The 22,079-nt window shown below is 40.9% G+C and overlaps 1 protein-coding gene across 6 annotated transcripts in view; it reads left to right on the top strand.

Annotated features, from left to right (window-relative positions):
• The first annotated feature begins 6,479 nt into the window (after window positions 1–6,479).
• Window positions 6,480–22,079, top strand: part of LOC111866292 (beta-glucuronidase) — a 35,915-nt gene continuing 20,315 nt past the window's right edge. For 2 of the 6 annotated variants that reach the window (XM_023855107.2, XM_023855103.2), the window contains exon 1: window positions 20,765–20,945. The gene's annotated coding sequence lies outside the window, so the exon portion shown is untranslated. Of the gene's footprint in view, window positions 6,679–19,216; window positions 19,569–20,763; window positions 20,946–22,079 lie in introns of those variants that run through there. The other 4 variants (XM_033752184.1, XM_023855108.2, XM_033752185.1 and 1 more) reach the window with 4 other exon arrangements.

The raw sequence follows: 22,079 nt of genomic DNA, 5'->3' as shown, positions 1-22,079 counted from the left end.
CAGGAGTGACCAGAGTGGTTTGAACGGCTGTTGTACTGCGATGTGGAAAGCAAATGGAAAAACTACCACATTATCACTTTTCCTGGATAGTCTCTTCCCAAAAACAGAAGATCGCATTAAGTGGAGGAACTGTTTTGGAAGAGGCTGTGGACCTGTCGTCTGACAGATTACTCATGAATGAATGAATTATAGTGCGTGTGCGATGGTGAAACCTAAAGTGTGTAAATCGGCCACAGCGCTGTGTTAATTGCAATTAAGTGAGATTGTAGTCGAAGTGCTAATAATTCCAATCATCCGAACTAGAACCCGTTATATTCGTCACGCGTACCCCCATACAAGTGACAGTATTTTATTCAGTCTTGATAATTTCGCACCTCTGAAGTAATTCAGTTCCATTTTGAGTAATTTGCATTTCCCTCCTTTCAACTGCGACTGGGCACCCTGTTCCACTGTCTCACATAAGATGCAATCCTTTCCAAACACTTCCATTTACTTCTTCCTGCAAATGTGTGAGACGTGAATCAGCAACACGAAATTTTAAACATAACTGAAATAATATGGTCTGCAAATTCAAATTCTTTTGAATTTTGAAATTTTCCTATTATCTTCTGTCCGCTGAGGCATTCACTGATGACATTACAGAAACAAGTAACAAGTAGATTATTCATGAAAACTAAAACACGAAGATCCGTTCTCTCTGAACCACATCAAATTTTACTTTAAAGCTGTAACAATTTCTCGTTATTTCCAAAGAGAAAAGAAGGGACAGAGCTAGAAATGGGAAAAAGCAGGAGAGAAACAAAGGTTTAATAAACGATAAGGTAAAAGGAAGGAGAAGCAAGAGAAATATAGAAGAAAGGAAAGGAGACAATGAAAGAACGAGAGAAAGTTTAGAGGGAGGGAAGTAGAGAACAAAAGAAATAAAAATACAAATAAAGGAAACAAGAAGAAAAGAGAGAGAGAGAGAGGACAGTCGTACCCACATCTTGCAAATTTTGTAACGATTATTTTAATATATACATGTTTACGCCTCTTTATACTTGTCCTTGGAGTGACAGCTGAAGCAACGGAGATACTAACATGACATGAAAGGGACAACCCTGCTCCTGACTTCGTGCGTAGAGCGTTCTTTGCATTCAGTAATTCCGGCAGCGCGCAGGAAAATTCTGAGGAAAAGCAAGCAGTCATGTAAAAGGGATGTTTAATTAAGTTTAAACTAGCTGAGTCACAGCATGTAATTAATCGTAAGGGAAAAATAACAGTTTTACGACAAACAGTATTGTGTTCGCGGTAGTGTAGTTGGTCGATGTACTATGTTACAAGAGTAAGGTCGCGGGTTCGATTCCCTATGAGGTCATTGGATTCTTTTTTTCAATTTACCTAATCCTTCCTACCGCATTATGACCCTTGAGTCGACAAAGTCTCTAACAGAAATGAGTACCAGGAATCTTCCTGGGGGTAAGGGGCGGACGGCACATAAGGCTGACAACCTCACTGCCATCTGTGAGCCGATTATCTAGAGAAAATGTGGAAGCCTCGACGTTTCACAATCCTATTGGCCTTCAGGGCCTGTTACAGGGATAGCTTTACATTTTCTTTTTACCAGTACTATGTCAATGTGAGTGCAGACAACTCCTGAAACGTCGTGAATATCAGACGTTTGTTATACAAGGAAAACACTGAAAATAATTGTGGGATAACAATGACTGCCTTTGTTTATATTTCTGTTCGATTCCTGTGGCGACAACTCTTTCATCTGCAATATGAAATGTGTTGCGGGTGAACTGTCTTGAAGAACCTTAGAAAAGCAAGTAAAAATAGCCGCTACTTAACCTATTCAAAGAAGCAGAGGAACTGGAAGTCGTTCAGGTTGTCTATGGACACTCTTGAGACAATTAAATCTAGTCCATGCGCTAACACCCTGTTTTGCTAATTTTCATTTTAATATCTACCTTCCATCGAAGTCCAGTTCTCCCTAATTGCCTCGTCTATTCTGATTTTCAGACCATAATGTTATATGCATTTGTGACCTGCTCTCACCTGTTACATGTCCCACATCTGATCCACCGTGTTTTAATTCCCTTACCAGTATTAAGTAAATAGTGAAAATTATTGTGACATGTTAACGCAATGCCAGGCAACGGCTTGATAAACACCCCACGGCACGCGCACGCAACAATAAGACGAATATTTATAGCTCGTTGCTGGGCGACAGGCAGCACGCCAATGGACTGGCGAGATAGTTATCACGTGGCGTGTTTTCTGTACGTGGTCATGCCGAGAGGATATGAGATAATACGGGATTGGGAATTGACTTCAAAAAAATACAAGAGGCTTAAACTTGGAGGTGGTCAAGCTTAAGACCGTTCAAGTGACTAGGCTGTCGTTGTAGCATAAGATATGTAAGATTCACTTAGTGGGGGGTGGAGTTCAACTGGGTCCACTCGGCCCGGCGGCCACTGATTGGCCTATTGTAGCCTGCCCCGGGTGATCATTATGATGGAGAATTTTGTGGAATGAAGATTGGCAAGGGAAACGGAAGTACTCAGAGAAAACCCGCCCCAGCGCCACTTTGTCCACCACAAATCCCACTTGACCAGACCCGGGATCGAACCCGGGCCGCCGCGATGGGAAGCCAGCGACTAGCCACTTGAGCTATGGCGCGGCCCTAGATATGTAAGAGAGGCGCGAGCTGCTCTGCAAAGCCTGTACTGACAGAGGACTTGTGCGTAGTGCAAAAGCAAGAAATTTTCAATAACATGCTATACATATGTGTGAAATGTGCATTTGACGATAGGCCAAGCATATTCATAGCAGACAAACCCATATTTTTGTCAGAGAGTATTTTACATAAGGACTAATACAGCAAGGGTTCAGTTGGGGGAAAGATCTCTGGACGTGGGTCTCAAGGGGCTTGACGCAAAGACGAACTGATAGGCGGTAAACCGGCAGTCGTAAAGTAACTTCGACTTTGACTTTAACTTTTGAATTGACTTCACTTGAGTTTGAATTTCCAAGGGAACAGCAGTGTGGCCAGAAGAATTACAAGACTTAGTGTGTGACGTTACATGTGCTGTAGTTACAGTAATCTTGAGAGTGTAAGAACTAATTGTAGTTAGACGAGTAAGCATCCAGTAAATCCAATTACCAATCCAACCACGGGTCTCATTCACTGTGATGCACGTGATATTATTAATTTTCTTATTACGTAGTTTTCTTTGTCCTCTTTTAAGGCAGATTTCCCCTCTCGTACTTGCCAGTGTTCTCCTCAACACTTTTTCATACACACTTAATCAAGCCGTTAGCTTTAACACAGGAGCTCTCAGGGTTTATGGTACCATGACCCTCTAAAATAATACATAAATTTATGTGACACACACCAATCATCTGATATGGTTAGCCAAAGCGACGGTTCTGCACGTTTTTGTAGGTCTGTTTCAGTGTGTACGACAGCAGTAGGAACATAAACAGCTTCACAACTTCTTACACTACAATAATATTTGTATATAAAATGTTCCTGCTTTCACGAAGAATTCGCGAAATGTTTCGCTTGCTGCAGATATATTGCTGACTTGCTAAAGTTGTGTGTGGATGTTACTACATCTTAGACATTTCTTGAGAACCTGACTGTCTTAGTTTGAGAACCTCTGCCTCCATGTGAGAGACTATGTTTCTTACTGACAAAATCAGAGCTTTCAGTAAATTATTCTTTATGCTTTAGATAATCCCGGGAAAAATAAAATAGGCAGATTCCGGACTCTTTTTTTTTAATTTACTTAGTGGGGGGGGGGAGTCCAATTGGGTCCACTCGGCACGGCGGTCACTGATTGGCCTATTGTAGCCTGCCCCGGGTGATTATGATGATGGAGAATTTGGTGGAATGAAGATTTGCAGGGGAAACCGAAGTACTCGGAAGAAACCCGCCTTAGCGCCACTTTGTCCACCACAAATCCCACTTGACCAGACCCGGGATCGAACCCGGGATCGAACCCGGGCCGCCGAGATGGGAAGCCAGCGACTAACCGCTTGAGCTATGGCGCGGACCGGACTGAATGTTACTATCAACTTTTATCTGCGAATTCCACTCCTTGTGACGTCAGAAGAAACCTCTAAACCCGCACGTTATGTGTTCTTCCGCTTCCTGGTCTCATGCTAGGAAAACGCTAACCGCTGGTAAAATACAATTCAACAAGAGAAATGTTTTGTATTTTCCGTCCATCTGGATAAGCACAATCCTGTATTTATATTGGCGTGGCATGTTACGCGGCCACACGTGATGATGGCCAGTTAGGCCGAAACGTTTAGTGTTAAATAAATAATAAGAATAGACAACGAGTCCTCGAAGTGTGAATTTCAATATATGGACGGTGAAATAAGAGCGTTAAAATTGGCTTTAAGCCAGACCGAAAACATTTTATTCTGGTGGCCCCAGGAGACCTGTAGGCTGTTGTACTAAATTAATTGAAAAGCGTAACGTCCTCCGTAGTCTAGGGGTAACGTTAAAACCCGGCGGAGGTCGTGGAATTTTTAACGGCAGAAAAATTCACGGAACAAGTCCTCCGGGAGGTACTTTCAGCCGTGGGTTCCGTGTCGTAGATTTACGGCACGTAAAAGATCCTCATGTCTCTAGGAGACCTCTGAGTTTCCAATGCCTCCGGTAGATGGGGAAAGTATCGGGTACCGCTGCCAGAAGAGGGCCGACCTCGCTGGCAGAATGCGGCTGATAGCGAGCACCAGTACAGGAAGGGTATGGCGACAGTAGAAATTAAAGGCGGACGCACAATAGATCAAAACTGGTCGCGGTGCATGGGGAAACCCACCCCCGCTAATAATGAATGAATAATGAATTGAAAAGCATAGCGATTCCATGGCAAAATGAGACAAGACCAACTACTATGTGACTATTTCATTAAAACTTTTAACATGGCTGCTTAATTGTCTACTTACATCCGTTTAATAGCTTAATTGTTGGCTTGAAATTGGAGATATGTTGTGCAAAAATGTAATTAATATCTAGAATCGAAAGAAACTAGTGTTTTCTTTGTAATTATTATTTTGTATAGCAGTAGAGTGCTGAGTGAATCAAGATTAGACATTACGACACATGAATAATGTCTTCTGGCCTAAAATAAGTCGATGCATATATTCAGTTCCCCACTTATCACATGCGCCGACTGGAACATCTGTCACATTTCAGACTTCCCTTGCTATTGTCCCCAGGACTGGGTATCAGGTCTTAAAATCTACATCAGTGTTTCTCAAACGCCGGGCCGCGGCCCGGTACCGTCCCTGGCATCAATAATACCGGGCCCTCGTCTTATAGAAAAGGGAATTGACCGGGTCGCGGTCTGACAAACGTTGAGACCACTGATCTACACTCTAACATTTCAGCAAAATTGTTTCTCTGTGTTAAGTTTAAAGGCATGTGTTGAACTTTATGAAATACACGCTCCGATACGTTGAAGGCACAACAGAATGCTTGCAGTTAGGAAGTACGTGATAATACCTCGTAGAAGCTTCCTGTGTGTTGTCCTGTAAGGATTAAAAAAATCCACGAGAGATTGTGGATTTGATTCAGTCTCCTCTGGATAAATTTCAGTGGCGTGGTTTCTAATGAATCTCAGGGTTCCACATGAACATCTGAAGCTCTTGACCAGCTGAATGATTTTCATCTTCTAAAAGATTTTACTTTATGGGTGCAGTTAGTTAATTAATTAATTCTTCGTAAAATAATAAATTTTCCATCTGCAGTGAAACATGTAGTCCATTCCTACAGCGCTAAGGTGAATCTGTGGACCCGGATAAATTAAGGTCAGACTGAAAAAGGCCTAGGACTACCAACGTCCAAACACTGACACTCCTGGCTAGTCTTGCCATTTACTGCGTTACACTTGTCTGAAACTATTTTTTGGTATTTTTTACTGTTCTCGAGAATATTCTTAAAAATCCCTTATTAAAAGAAGAGCATCGGGATGGAAAACTCCTTGGCCCGTAGTCCGCAAGCGAGCTGTACCGACCGAGCGACCGCCGCTTGTCGGCGAAGTTAGTGGCAACTTTAGCGGATAGAGGATGTCGCGTGGTCAGCGCAACGGATCCCCACGGCCGTTAATTTCGGTTTTCTAGACCGGAGCCACTGTTTCCTTGAAATAGCTCCTCAGTTATCCTCACGAGGCTGACTGGACCCCGTCACACACTCACTACTTCTCAGAAAGTCTGCTAGCGTCGGGAATCGAACCCGGACTTCTGGATCTGTAGTCAGGAATTCTGACCACTAGACCACAGAGGCGGTAAGGTAGCAGAAATAAGGAAGCGAGGGAAGATAGCAATCACACATGCAAATGCTTCAATGTGGGGGAGATGAACATTGCAACGGTTATTAGAGGGTCTCTTCTCTCAAATTAACCAATTGCTTCAATGCTCCGTGAGGTCACCAGCAACTACCATTTACAGGGGATTTTTGACAGTTGCGAGCTCGGCATAGAGGCAGCCAGTGCATCCTAACTTTGTATGTGATGTCACTAGAACGCTATTTCCGGCGACAAGTGCGGACAGGTTCGGTGTACTCCACTGCAAAAAGTACCGGGTATTCATCATTCCACTGCTACAAGTACCGCATGTTCACCAAGTAATTTTGGTGAATGGTATGAGAGGCAGATTCGGCACACTCTACTCCAGTAAGTACTGGGTGATCATAAACTGATGCTGCATACGGGACAGGACACGGTAAATCGAAATTGTACTATTAACAGGGAGTGAACGTTGAATACAATTCGATCTGTTGGTTGAAAAATGAGCCAATTAACAATTTAAGCTTGTTTGTATTCATCTGCATGTTCACTTCATCACAGTCTCAAAACAGCCGTGATTTTGAACTCAAGACATTTCAGGAACGAAATATATTTAAATGATATTTCGTGATTCAGTGCTTACTTCACAGAAAACAAATTTTGCTCCATTGCCAATCAGTGCCGGTTAGAGAAATAACTGGTGTTTGTTCTGAGAATCATAGGAAACATCAGTACATTCTGTGGCAAAATGAAGTATTTGTGACTTTAAGACAGGCGATATACCATGCAATAACCAATATGCTTTGAAGGGCTAACTTCTGGTTACTTTACCCTGCATTTATCTAGATGAGAGACACAGGTTAAAGAGAACCTCCGAATGGGTCTGTCTGTCTACTTATCTATCTATCTATCCACCAGCCCACCTATCTATCTATCTATCTATCTATCTATCTATCTATCTATCTATCTATCTATCTATCTATCTATCTATCTATCTATCTATCTATCTATCTATCTATCTATCTATCTATCTATCTATCTATCTATCTATCTATCTATCTATCTATCTATCTATCTATCTATCTATCTATCTATCTATCTATCTATCTATCTATCTATCTATCTATCTATCTATCTATCTATCTATCTATCTATCTATCTATCTATCTATCTATCTATCTATCTATCTATCTATCTATCTATCTATCTATCTATCTATCTATCTATCTATCTATCTATCTATCTATCTATCTATCTATCTATCTATCTATCTATCTATCTATCTATCTATCTATCTATCTATCTATCTATCTATCTATCTATCTATCTATCTATCTATCTATCTATCTATCTATCTATCTATCTATCTATCTATCTATCTATCTATCTATCTATCTATCTATCTATCTATCTATCTATCTATCTATCTATCTATCTATCTATCTATCTATCTATCTATCTATCTATCTATCTATCTATCTATCTATCTATCTATCTATCTATCTATCTATCTATCTATCTATCTATCTATCTATCTATCTATCTATCTATCTATCTATCTATCTATCTATCTATCTATCTATCTATCTATCTATCTATCTATCTATCTATCTATCTATCTATCTATCTATCTATCTATCTATCTATCTATCTATCTATCTATCTATCTATCTATCTATCTATCTATCTATCTATCTATCTATCTATCTATCTATCTATCTATCTATCTATCTATCTATCTATCTATCTATCTATCTATCTATCTATCTATCTATCTATCTATCTATCTATCTATCTATCTATCTATCTATCTATCTATCTATCTATCTATCTATCTATCTATCTATCTATCTATCTATCTATCTATCTATCTATCTATCTATCTATCTATCTATCTATCTATCTATCTATCTATCTATCTATCTATCTATCTATCTATCTATCTATCTATCTATCTATCTATCTATCTATCTATCTATCTATCTATCTATCTATCTATCTATCTATCTATCTATCTATCTATCTATCTATCTATCTATCTATCTATCTATCTATCTATCTATCTATCTATCTATCTATCTATCTATCTATCTATCTATCTATCTATCTATCTATCTATCTATCTATCTATCTATCTATCTATCTATCTATCTATCTATCTATCTATCTATCTATCTATCTATCTATCTATCTATCTATCTATCTATCTATCTATCTATCTATCTATCTATCTATCTATCTATCTATCTATCTATCTATCTATCTATCTATCTATCTATCTATCTATCTATCTATCTATCTATCTATCTATCTATCTATCTATCTATCTATCTATCTATCTATCTATCTATCTATCTATCTATCTATCTATCTATCTATCTATCTATCTATCTATCTATCTATCTATCTATCTATCTATCTATCTATCTATCTATCTATCTATCTATCTATCTATCTATCTATCTATCTATCTATCTATCTATCTATCTATCTATCTATCTATCTATCTATCTATCTATCTATCTATCTATCTATCTATCTATCTATCTATCTATCTATCTATCTATCTATCTATCTATCTATCTATCTATCTATCTATCTATCTATCTATCTATCTATCTATCTATCTATCTATCTATCTATCTATCTATCTATCTATCTATCTATCTATCTATCTATCTATCTATCTATCTATCTATCTATCTATCTATCTATCTATCTATCTATCTATCTATCTATCTATCTATCTATCTATCTATCTATCTATCTATCTATCTATCTATCTATCTATCTATCTATCTATCTATCTATCTATCTATCTATCTATCTATCTATCTATCTATCTATCTATCTATCTATCTATCTATCTATCTATCTATCTATCTATCTATCTATCTATCTATCTATCTATCTATCTATCTATCTATCTATCTATCTATCTATCTATCTATCTATCTATCTATCTATCTATCTATCTATCTATCTATCTATCTATCTATCTATCTATCTATCTATCTATCTATCTATCTATCTATCTATCTATCTATCTATCTATCTAAGACCGCTATCTGCACACAGAACAACATCAACAGAGAATAAAAGCACAAAGACATCCGTGTCTCAAGTGGGATTAGAGCCCACGATCCCAGTGTTCGAGCGGGCGAAGACAGTTCATGCTTTAGACCGCGTGGCCGCTGTAATCGACTCAGAGTGGGTCACCCTGTAATCAGTTTTGTATGCCAGTCAGCTCGAATGCGCACGAACATACGGCCAACAGGACCAGGGGAGATTCAGATGTTCCGACTGACAACTGTGTGTTGAGCGACGCGGTGAGTTGCAGTTTTGAAGACCTCTTATTGGTGGAACAAGCGGTCAGCTGACTGAGAATTCCAGGCAGTTTCATGTTTACTACACGAAGTATGGGGAGGTATCATCTGTTCACAGTTTTTATCTCCGAAACTATTAACGCATTTCGGTAAACTTTGGAATTTGATGCTTATTCTGAAGTTTTCGAGAAAATATGGATTTTGTTCATGTCGGTCCAAAGTAATCCCTGGTTCACAGACACTTCAAATATAATTTTATCAATTTTCTTAAAGCGACTTATCGTACGGGAACTTTGCCGGTAACTTTAAATATAAAACTCACTGAAGCCCATAACTTTCTTCTGGAACATTTTCCCACAAAGCGAATTTCCACTCTTCATCAAATACGATTAAGATGATTCAATCGAAGACAATAAGATGCTTTGGGATGTAACAATAAATGGGACAAATGTATACAAATATTAGTTCCAAAACATGAAAGGAAGAGAATATTTGCAGACTATGTAAGAAATAGCGTTGAGAGGTGTTTTGAAAAATAGAGTGTGAGGGTGTGGACTGCATTTATCTGGCAGCCTTTGTGAACTCGGTTAACCATTTAAAGCCCAGTGGTTACTATGTACCATATTTTTTTTTAATGCTAGTGGGATGGTACTAAGTCCCTTGCACTGCGGCCACATCTGGCCTATTGTACCAGCCCCAGATGATAGGTGAGGGTGATTGTGGATCGATTGGTGGAATGAAGATTGGCAGGGGAACACGAAGTACTCGGAGAAAACCTGCTCCAGCGCCACTTTGTCCACCACAAATCCAACTTGACCAGACCCGGGCTCGAACCCGGTTCGCCGCCGTGGGAAGCCAGTGACTTAAACAGCATTAATTAGTTGATCTTTGTAGCAGAGACGTACTGCGTTTCCTTTCAGATATGAACTGTTTTTTATATAGCATTTTGATGAAATTCAGTCTTTAAAGTGTTAATACTTTATATTGTATAACAGACGAGGAACTTTCTGACTTATCAACAATTATAACGTTCTCAAAAGTACAATGTTCAATGGAGTTAGCTGAGACATTAAACGAAAACTGGGGAAAGTGATATGTCTACAGATTGTGCTTAATTTTGTATTTGATTGAAAATAATATTATTTGAAATAAATTAAGAAAATCAAGACTAATGAGGTAAGACAATCCAGAAATTCGAGGAAAGTGCTTGGAAAAATATGGGTGCATCAATGTGGCACAATCCAGACAATCTCCCGTGGAACAGGCTAGCTCTGCGTTGTCACAGGAGTTACCACCTGCTTGGTACGCGCCATAGCTCAAGCGGTTAGTCGCTGGCTTCCCACAGCGGCGGCCCGGGTTCGATCCCGGGTCTGGTCAAGTGGAATCTGTGGTGGACAAAGTGGCGCTGGGGCAGGTTTTCTCCGAACTTCGGTTTCCGCTGCCAATCTTCATCCCACCAATTGCTCCACAATCACCCTCACCTATCACCTGGTGCTGGTACAATAGGCGAGAAGTGGCCGCAGCACAAGGGACTTAGTCCCACACCACTAGCAATAAAAAAACCTGCTTGGTGCATTCAGGTTCAAAGCAAGGGTATGTGCTGGCGCCACGGTCCTCGTCTCTATGCAGACAACGAGGCATGAGTCACTCGCCGCTCTTATTGCTTCAAATTGGACGATCAGCGCGCCTGATGACTTTTTGCCAATCCAGCAACCAGCATTAACTGCTTGCCGTCAGCTCGTGACTAACTTGTCTCCTAGTCCTGTTTGCAACAGTCACTTCATTTGACCCTAATCACATGGGACACGTAACCAGTGCTGCTTTTCCCTACTATTCGTGTTATATATATATATATGTGTGTCGTTTTCAAGGCCATTCTAATTATTTCTTGAAGCGTAATCCTTGAGAAGCTAAAAATCCTTCAGCAAGTCAAGAATTTCTTGGTCTTTATGGAAGCCGAATTTTCATTACCGCGTGCACAAGAACCTGACGAAGGACATTATCCTCAGTCACAGTCATACACACGACTTTAATCTTCACCTCCACATCCTGTGTTATTTATGTTCCCTTTGAACTTTGTCGTTTTGTCTATAGCTAAATCTCCCAACAGGTATTTTCCCGCAACGATTTTCTTATTAGGTGTTCTTATGGGTTTTATGTCTTCGCATATGTTCTGTATGTCTAACACAACTCATCATTTTATTTCACTGTAACTTTATTTGGTAAGGAGCAAATATGTAGGAAATTCCATTCAAACCTCCCACATTTTATCAGATCTTAGAACAGAAAGTATGAACGGTAGGAAAATGAAGCTACAGGAAATACAAGAACAACACAAAAAAATGTTATTTGACACACTAATGAACCTCTACATGTGCACCGTGGTAGCACGAACAATATCCAATCTGTATTCAGTTTCTTGCTACGTCGTTCTTTACAACATGTCCTTTGGTACAGTAGCAATCGTTTCACGGATGCGGGCTCGTAAATGTGGGAGGTCATTCAGTGGAGGCACGAACACACGGTCTTTCACGTAACCCCAGATGAAGAATCGATGGGAGTGAGGTCCGGTGAATGTGGTGGCCACCGGATTGTTCCGCCACGTGCAATCCAGCGATCTCGGAAGGTGACATTGAGGGACCTCCGTACATCCAGCCCCCAATGTGGGGGGGGGGGGCGCTCCATCGCGTTGGAAGATTATGTAAGGCTGCAGATTGGCTACCTGGGAATACAGGAACTGTTCTAACATGTCAAGGTATGCGCAGCCAGATACTGTAGCTTCACCGAAGGAAAACGGAAATAAAATTCTTTGAGTTTTTCTTTCATCTAGTGTTAATTATAATCCATAATTTATCACAATTTGTTCGTAATGATTAATTAGATAGTGGGAGGTTTGAGCGGAACAGACTGTATATAGTTCCTTATTATTTAACTGCCTACAGCCTCCTGTTACTTTCTACTTCTTGGATTCAAACATGATCCTTAGTACTTTGTATTGTTTCTAATCTGGCAGGAGTGAACAAGTTTCACTCCCTTATAAAACAACACAAAAACAGCCAGTATGAATACTTCAGACTTTTAGTCAAGATAAAGGAAGACAGAAGATTCTGACACGAAATGTAGCAGATATTCCTCCAATTCTAAATCAAGAATTCTTGCAGCCTTTAATTCTACTTCTTTAATTCTGTAGTTAATTTAACGACACTTTCCGTAACATGGACTATACGTATAGCGTCTAATGGCCGATCACGGTGGCTGTGCAGTCTAAGGCATGAACCGTCTTCGACCTCTCTAACGCTGGAATCGTGGGCTTGAATCCCACTCGAGGCATGGATGCCTGTGTGCGTTTATTCTGTGTTTGTGATGTGTGCAGATAGAGCCCTGGGATAGATAGATAGCGTCTAATAATTGGATAAAACAAACTTCATGGTTTTAGTCCGTAACCGAAACATACCGACCGAGCGACCGCCGTTTGTCGACAAAGTTAGTGCCAAATTTAGCGGATAGAGGGTGTCACGTGGTCAGCGCAACAAATCCCCTGGGCCGTTAATCTCGGTTTTCTAGACCGAAGCCGCTACTTTTCCATTCAAACAGTTCCTCAATTTTCCTCACGAGGCTGAGTGGACCCCGTTCCAGACCCACTACTTCTCAGAAAATCTGGTAGCGTCGACAATCGAACCCAGACCTCTGGATCTGTAGCCAGAAACTCTGACTATTAGACCACAGAGGCTGTTAATGATTGGATAGTCATGAATAATGAATTAAGAAGATGCTGAATGAAGTATCAGTGGCCTGATTTTAAGGAACTCCGTCAGTATTTTCCTGGAAGGATTAAAGGAAGTAACAAAAACCTCACCTGGCTGAGATTCGAACCGGGCACATCCTGAGTACAGTTCAGAAGTTTTACCGCTTAAGCCAACTTATTGTACAGTTGGTAATACATCTACGATTGGCTTCTAGTCTAAAACCTGATAATACAATCTGTCCGATTAACTCTTAAAACGTGCTCATACCAACCGTCACTTCTCCATCTCTTTCACCCACACATTTTATGGCTTCGTGCGTACGTTATACCTATTTCTTTCTTTTAAATATATTTATTTAATAATATTATTCAAATAATTAAGCTCTATATGATCTCTTAAAAACCGGGATAGGACAGTCCGTATAGCGACTGACTACTGGCTGGAAGACCGAAGGGTCGGAGTTCAAGTCCCGGTGGGGTCAAGAATTTTCTCTTCTCCACGTCATCCAGACCGGCTGTTGGGTTCACCCAATTTCCTATCCAATGGGTACAGAGGGTTGTCTTTCTCCAGGATTAAAGCGGCCGGGATGTGAAGCTGACCACTCACCTCTAAATAGCGCCGAAGTCCAGAAAATGTAGATCTATACATCCACTCCCCATACGCCTTAATGTCGTAGTATTTAATGTGTTAACTTTACCTTACATTTTTTGGGTTCTCTTAATCTTACAAGAATATTAAAGGATTTAAACCTTAATCTTAAATTTTGTGTACTGTGGCATGTAGATCCGTTACTAAGCAAGTACTCAGTAAAAACGGCCGTTGCTAGGTAAAAGCCGTGAACAGCAAGAGAGGAATGGTGTTCTCTACGCGGTCCGAACAATAGCCACGTGACACAAGGATAGAACTTTTGGGGGAGGTGTTTTCTTTGCGCTCCGAGCCAAAGCTACATAACAGGTAGCAACTGCGTTTACGAGAGAGCCTTGAGGCAGCAGTGAGAAGTGCATGAGATTTGTATGACATGGCCGCCAGCCTGGGAGTTAGGGGAGTAGAATGAGTTGGTTGGTGAGTGAGTGAGTTGCTTGGAGAACTGCTGCTATTCGGTCGTTTTGAGCTGTTGCTGTTGAAAGCTGGTAGCTGAGGCCGGGAAAAGTTAGGGAATCCAGAGGAGAGGGAACGTCCGCCGTTGGAAACCGCTACTAAGCAAAGGCATAAAGGTGTGACTGGAAACTATTGTGTGAGTAATAGTGAAATGTAAAGTGTAGTCACGCGATATGTATCAAAGTGTCCAATTAATCCCATCACCAATCCAAAACCCTTATATAGTTACTCAATCACGTGGCAATACATTTAATTATAAGTACATAAAATGTCCTTTGCAACGCCGCGGGTCTGGCTTCACATTATCGCTGTCCGTACACTGTGCGCACTCTGCTAAAGTGGGGGCACAATACCCTGCTGAATTGCCACAGAAAAGGCACGAGATCTTCCTTATGATAAAACTCCTTAGTTTTTAATCTTACCATGTTGCTTCAGTCCAGTGTTTCCTTTGAGGCAGAGCTGCCTAGAGTTGAAACGGTTTCTGCTGAAATGCAAATTACTCTAGGAAAGCGGTATTTAATGGATTAGTCCAGTGATTCGCAAACTGTGTTACGCGAAACTGTCTTTACCCACGAGGCAGTGATAATCAGCTTCTCTGATTCACGAATTAGGTAGCAGTGGACTCTCCTAGGACCGATATCCTGTGCGTCTGACGCTGTTCTCGGCGATATGGAATAATCTACATAAGATTCCAGTATCTTTTTTTTTTTTTTTGGCTGCAACGCCCTGTAGTTCCGTAGAAGTTTAAGCAGACTTCTGCCAGGCTGCACTGCGTAACAGCGTAGAAGCTAGACGGACCCAGCTTCGTGTCCGCCGTGAGAGGCTTAAATCTTATGTAGACTATCAGAAGTTGATACTCTTAATTATAGGCCCTATACATATTAGGGCACGCGGTAGCGTAGTTAGTTGAGGCACTATGATACAAGCCGGAAGGTCGCGGGTTCGATTCCCGATGAGATCACTGGATTTTTCAATTGACCTAATTCTTCCGGCAGCACTATGGCCATGGGGTCGACTCAGCCTCTTAACAGAAATGAGCACCAGGAATCTTCCTGTGGGTAAATGTGGCCGGCGCGTTAGGCTGACAACCTTACCGCCATCTGTGAGTCGATTGTCTGGAAAATGTGGGACCCTCGACGTCTCACAACCCTATGGGCCTCCATGACCCGTTACAGGGATACTTTTACTTCTGTTCCCTATATATACCAGTACCCGTATTCAACAATGTGAAGTATATAAGGAAAACCAACTGCTAGGTAATATATTGAGAAATTAGATTTAAAGAATGACAATTATGTAGAAGCTAAAATACAGCGTCAGCTTTCGAGGTACCGATTTATGACGTGGGAATTAGTAGTAGGCTTCAGAAAGAATTACAGAGCATATAAAAATTTCGGAAAAGAAAAGTCTGCGTAAATACGAGTTCAGTCAGCCTGAACCACGAACTGGCGAAAAATGCTCGGAAGCAGAGCACCAAAGAAAGCACGTTAAACTAAAATTATTGCAGCATCTAAGCCAAGGAATTGGAGATAAGTAAAACAGTGTAAAACGTGAGTCATTTCAGGGGAAAACAAAAAACAAACAAACAAAAAAACAACTGAATATTTGAAAGATGGAATTGATGAGTTTGAAACAGACAGTAAGAACAAGAGGACTAGGAATTTGTATTGAAGCATAAATGAATAAATTGAGGGCTACCAGCCCAGACTTAAGTCGATAAAGTTTTGGAACTGAAGGTTTCCTTGAGGATTCCGACAACATATTTAAGAGGTCCAAGAAGTATTTCTGTCAGCTTTTGAATATAATTTTTTTTTATTTTTGTTTTTACGTCAATTTACAATCTACTTGACCACTGTAAGTAATAAGTAAATGCGATGGGTGTCTATGTCGTGAAGGCGGCAGCTGCCCAGTGGCAGTACTCTACCCTTGAATATAAATGAATCAGGATTTGATGTCGTTAGGTTGACTCAGTCAGACACGAGCCTAGTACTTTGAAGGCTGATGCTGCTGTTGGAAAGTTAATAGGTATGATTCATCAGCCAATGAACAAAGTACAGTATAATTGAACCTAGCAGGAGGCGAAATTAATTAAATTTATAGCAATGAAAAGTTTGGAGAAAATGCATTGTTGTGTCTATTTAGAAGACACTGGACGAAGAATGGGACCGTCCATTTTCTGCTTTAGACTTCAACAAGGCCTACGACTTAACCAGAAGGGGAGTACGATATGATATTCTCATTGAGTTTGGTACACTCATGAAGAAGGTAGGCTAATTCAAATGCGTTTAAATGATATCTATAATTAAGATCGTATAGTTGAAAAATTTTCTGGTACGTTTCCTATTCAGAAGGGTCCGAAAGAAGGAGATGCTTTATCGCCATTACTTTTTAACTTGAACTTAACTTATAGAATACGCCATTAGGAAGGTCCAAGAAAACCAGGATGAACTGAAACTGAATGGGACATATCAGCTCCCTGCCTATGCTGATGATGTTAATTGGCTGAGGCAAAACACATTCCATAAAGACACAAGGGATCTATTCGACAGAAGTAAGGGGGGTTGGTGTACAAATAAATGCAGAAAAAAGCCAAGCGTATGTTGACGTCTCGTCATCAGAATCCAAAAATTCAGAACAAAATCGTAACATAGGTGTAGTTACTAGATGTTTCCAAGATGTGAAGTTGAAATATTTGGGAGCGAGACCAACAGGTCAAACATACACCCACGAAGAAGGAGCAAATTAAATTCCGGGAATATTTGCATTTAGTTCAGAATAATTCGTCTTCTCGCTCGATGTCTAAAAACGTAAATATTAAAATATAGTAGGTTCTAATGGGTTCTGACGATGACACATAACACTCGGAATTACTTGGTTTTTGCAATTTGTCCACTGTCCGATATTCTAAAAAAACAAATAAAGAACACAGCTTCCTCTGAAACTGGATCTGTTTCTGTCTTCAAGTGAGGGGGAGGAGTCCATGACTTTGGGTCCCTCAATCACTGGGTCAGCGAATTGACGTTAGCATTTTCTGAAGGACCCAATAGAGGTGTTGTCTCCCCTTACCAGAGGAAGGAAACAGATCCTGTTTCCGAAACGCTGTATTTTTTACTTATTTTACAATACAGGACGACGGACAAAGTCGAAATCCCCAGTACAACCGTCTAATTTTGTCTGTAGGTTTGTATGAGTGTGAGCCTTTGTCTCTTACACTAAGAGGAGAACACAGAGATATATGAGAAGAGGGAATTGATTAGAATACCTGCAATTGAAAGCGAGAAAGCGAGGGCAGGTCAGAGGCAGTAGCTGAATAATTTGTGCTCTCCACCATACATTATTAGGATGGTGGACGGGACAGGTAAAACATAGGGAGAAATAAAAAATACTTACAAAATTTTGGTAGGAAATACTGAAGGGGGAAAAAAATTGGAAGGCCTGGGTGCTATGTATCGGAAGATACTGAAACGGATCTCAAGCAAAGTGAGGGGTGGCGGGAGATTGGATTCACCTATCTCAGGGTCGCTTCTGCTCCGAACATTAGAATATCCTTCCTTTCCTATTGCTCAGAACTACAGAATATATTTGCAGAGATGGATTTGAGGCTTTTACTTCGGTGACTATGTAGCGTTCTATCTGCTCTGGTGTCAGGTCGTATAGTCCTGTAAAAGTCAACTGACAGCTCGCAGGAGCATATCGCTATCATCTGCAGGGTAGAAGAGTAAGCCAAAACAAGAAATTAATATGAAGCAGACAGCGAGCCCTGAAAAAAAGTGGCGAAATGATCCTCAGATTCATCGGTTCAATTTCACCGGACCACGCGGCGTTGAATCACAGAAGAGAGAACTTTTCAGCACGTTTATTGTTCCGTTCCATTTGTTATTCTAAGGAATAAGTTGTCCAGTTGTTTCAAGTCGTACAGTATCCTTATTAGGGAAGTGGGCACATATTTCTTTATCCCGGATGTTTTCTAAACGTTCTTCTATTCAGACAAAGGCGGACATAATATCTCCAAATAGGTCACGATCTCCATCTTTCAAATACCCACATGCTTATTATTTATAATATTTTTTGTGTCTCCATTATATAATCTCTCTACACTGCTCACTCACTCCTGGAGCTGAGCCCATCTTGAAAAGGCTCCAATTGTGCAGCTACTCAAGAATTTCCCAGCATTTTATGGAACCCGAAGGTTCATTACCGTGTTCACAAGAGCCTTCCACTGGTCCCCATCTTCAGCTAGATCAATCCAATCCATACCATCCCATCTTATCTCTGTAAAGTCCATTTAATATTGTCCACCCACCTACGCCTTGATCTTTCTAGTGGTCTCATTCCGTCTATCTTTCCCACCAATATCCCATATGCATTTCTCTTCTTCCTCATTCGTGCTACATGCCCGGCCCACCTCATCCTCCTTGACTTGATTATTCTGATTATACTTGGAGAAGAGTACAAGTTATGAAGCTCCACATTATGCAGTCTCCAACTTCCTGTCACTTCATCTCTCTTTGGTTCAAATATTCTCAACACCCTGTTCTCAAACACCCTCAGTCTGTGTTCCTCCCTTAACGTCAGAGACCTCTACACTGCTATAAACCTTATAATTAATAGAAAGAGTACTACATTTTCGGATGTGCTATAATTTTGTTACGCTCCTACTATATTGCATAGCATCACATGCAATTGAATAGTATTCTTCATAATTACCGCCGTGGGAACGTTGCATCACACGTATGATTAAGAAGTTTAAATATCCCAGTTTCAGATGATACCGACCGAGCCAGCGAGTTTCCAGTAGTTCTGAATAAATCCAGAAGAGGGCACCACTAGACAAGTACACATTCTTAGTAAACTGTGCTGCCATAAACGGCACCGGCCACATGGAAATACCGTGACAGTTATGAAACTTCCAATTTTGAGAGACTGACGTCATTTCAGGAGCCCGCATATCGACCAACGCAACGTAACTGACCCCAGTGAAGTGTCATGTTATACAGCGCAATAACTCTTGGCAGTGGAAAACTGTTGAGCCTCTGTGCCTTATCATCACAAATATAAAAAATGGAACATCTCTCCTGTCTGCCATTAGAGACCTGCGTATTAGCACCACCGTAAGTTTTCCGACTAACCTGTAATATTACTGTTACTACCAAAATATTTTCAATATCGCCGCCACTGAAAATCCAGTACAATTTTTATTTTTTCATCCGAAATCCCTTTATTTCTCGTTACTGAGTCTCGACAGATTGGGCTTACCCACACTTGTGTTTCCAGACTTCTTCTGCTACGGAATTATGACTTTCAACGAAAAAATAAATAACAATGTCTGAATTGAAAGTAATATTTCGCTAGGAAATATAATTAAGCAACAATACAAAGATATATCTTTTTGAAGAAAGCCGTCCTCTGGGATGTGGCACCTTGTAGATATATTAACCGACGTTTCGGAGGAACGTATCGCCTCCATCTTCAGGGTGGAAGAAAAATCAGCGAATGACGACACCTGCCCACGCTGGTTCCTCGCTCGCGTGAAAAATAATCACACAAATAAACAAGAACGTGTTACGAGAACGTGTGAAACAATGAGACGGCTGGATGGTTATGAGACGTGGGTGTAATAGACTGACCAAGCGACCGCCGCTTGTCGGCGAAGTTCTTGCCAACTTTTGTGGATTGAGGGTGTCACGTCGTCAGCGCAGTGGATCCCCATGGCCGTTAATCTCGGTTTTCTAGACTGGAGCCGAGCCGCTATTTCCTTGAAATAGCTCCTCGGTTATCCTCACGAGTCAGTGGAACCCGTTCCAGACTTACTACTTCTCAGAAAATCTGGTAGCGCCGGGAATCGAACTCAGACCTCTGGGTCTGTAGCCAGGAACTCTGACCACTAAACCACAGAGGATAGTACGCTTGCGGACTCTAGCCACGGAGTTTGTTGTTTGTTTTGGGTATAATGGATCTCATGAAAGTAGGATGTGAGGTTACGGACTGGATTTAGTTGAACTTGAATAAAGATGGCGTTAGTTCACAAAGTAAAATATTTTCGGGTTCTATGAAAAAGGAGAAATTTTGACGAGGCGAAAGAAAGTAATATTATTTTCCAGAAAGACCATGCACTGTGGATGTACGTGCCAGAACCAGGGAACGTATTCTAGACTACACTTGCAGGATCAGGAAGAATGTTCTCTTTGAATTTACGGATCAGTAAACAGCGGGAATATATTCAGCTTCTCTCTTATCAATAAGAAATGAAAGAAGGTTTGTTGATTCATGGGTGATTCATCTGTTTACACTGACTTAGTTATCAGGAAGTGCCTCTCAGCTATGTAGATGTTATTCTTCAGTTTGGCTACAGACATCAGCAAATTCTGAACAGCCTAGACTTGCAACAGGTATCCAAGAAAGGAACTTCATTTCTTACAGCAGATTCCAAACTGCAACCATCCGGACCACTAAATACGAGAGGTGGTATTTCCTACTGATTCTGAAAGGTTTGTGCCAACGCTTAACTCATTATATTTTAGTTACATTTGAAAATGTTCAATGTCTGAGGTATCGTTTATAACTAACAAATTAACTAACATCTCGCTGGAAAAAACCCGGAATTTCACCACCGTTAGTACCAAAGCCCGCCATTTAACACTGTTCCGAATCAGTTCCATCAGCCTCTGATTCTTAATTTCACCCTTTATTTCCTTCTCTCTTTTCCAAATTCATTTTTTCCAACAGGGTCTCCATTATAATCCATCAGTTCATTGTTTCTTCCATCCTAGTCACGTGCCAAACCCAAGGTGTGTGCAGCCGCAACAACGTGAGAAATATTAAAAACCGTTTTGATCGTAGCTGACTGCCATATTTACAGAGTCTAAGCTATGTGAATTGGGAAGCACACATGTTCTCTGCTACTGCCACTCTCGAGCATTGAGACAGGTCTTGAAGCCTGTATCGAATCATTTTACAAATTGCTATGCCGAGTGTTACAAGTTAACGAAATCCGTGAACACCACACAGCCTGTCCTCACGCAGCAACTGCTCGACCTGTGTCTTTGATTTTCTCCCTGTCGTGATTCTTGCCGTAGGTAATCAGCATGGGGTGCGAACAGTGGCTATCTGCGCCCCCCGTCACGATTATTATTATTATTATTATTATTATTATTGGAGGGGGTGGGTTTCCCCATGCACCGCGACTAATAGTCTATTGTAGGTCCCCCTTTGATATTCTACCAGTCGACATACCCTACCGGTACTGGTGGTTGCTAGCAGCCCCGTTCAGCCAACGAGGTCGGCCCTCGGTACCCGATAGTTCCCCCATCTACCGGAGGCACTGGAAACTACTTGGGCGGGAAACTTTGCTTAATTTTGCTCAGAGGTCTCCTAGAGACATGAGGTTCTTTTACGTGCCGTAAATCTACGACACGGGACCCACGGCTTCAAGTCCCTCCCGGAGGACTTGTTCCCTGAATTTTTCCGCCCTTAAAAATTCCACGACCTCCGCCGGGTTTGAACCCCCGTATCTTGAGTCATGAGGTGGGAACGCCCCCGTCACGATACTGATTGCCGAGTATCACAGGAGAGCGAAATCCGTGAACACCACACAGCCTGTCCTCTCGAAGCAACTGCTCGAC

Source organism: Cryptotermes secundus, unplaced genomic scaffold (assembly GCF_002891405.2).
Source record: "Cryptotermes secundus unplaced genomic scaffold, Csec_1.0 scaffold1025, whole genome shotgun sequence".
Lineage (NCBI taxonomy): Eukaryota > Metazoa > Arthropoda > Insecta > Blattodea > Kalotermitidae > Cryptotermes > Cryptotermes secundus.
The sequence above is the reverse complement of the archived record's forward strand: the minus strand, read 5'-3'. Positions and strand labels throughout refer to the sequence as shown.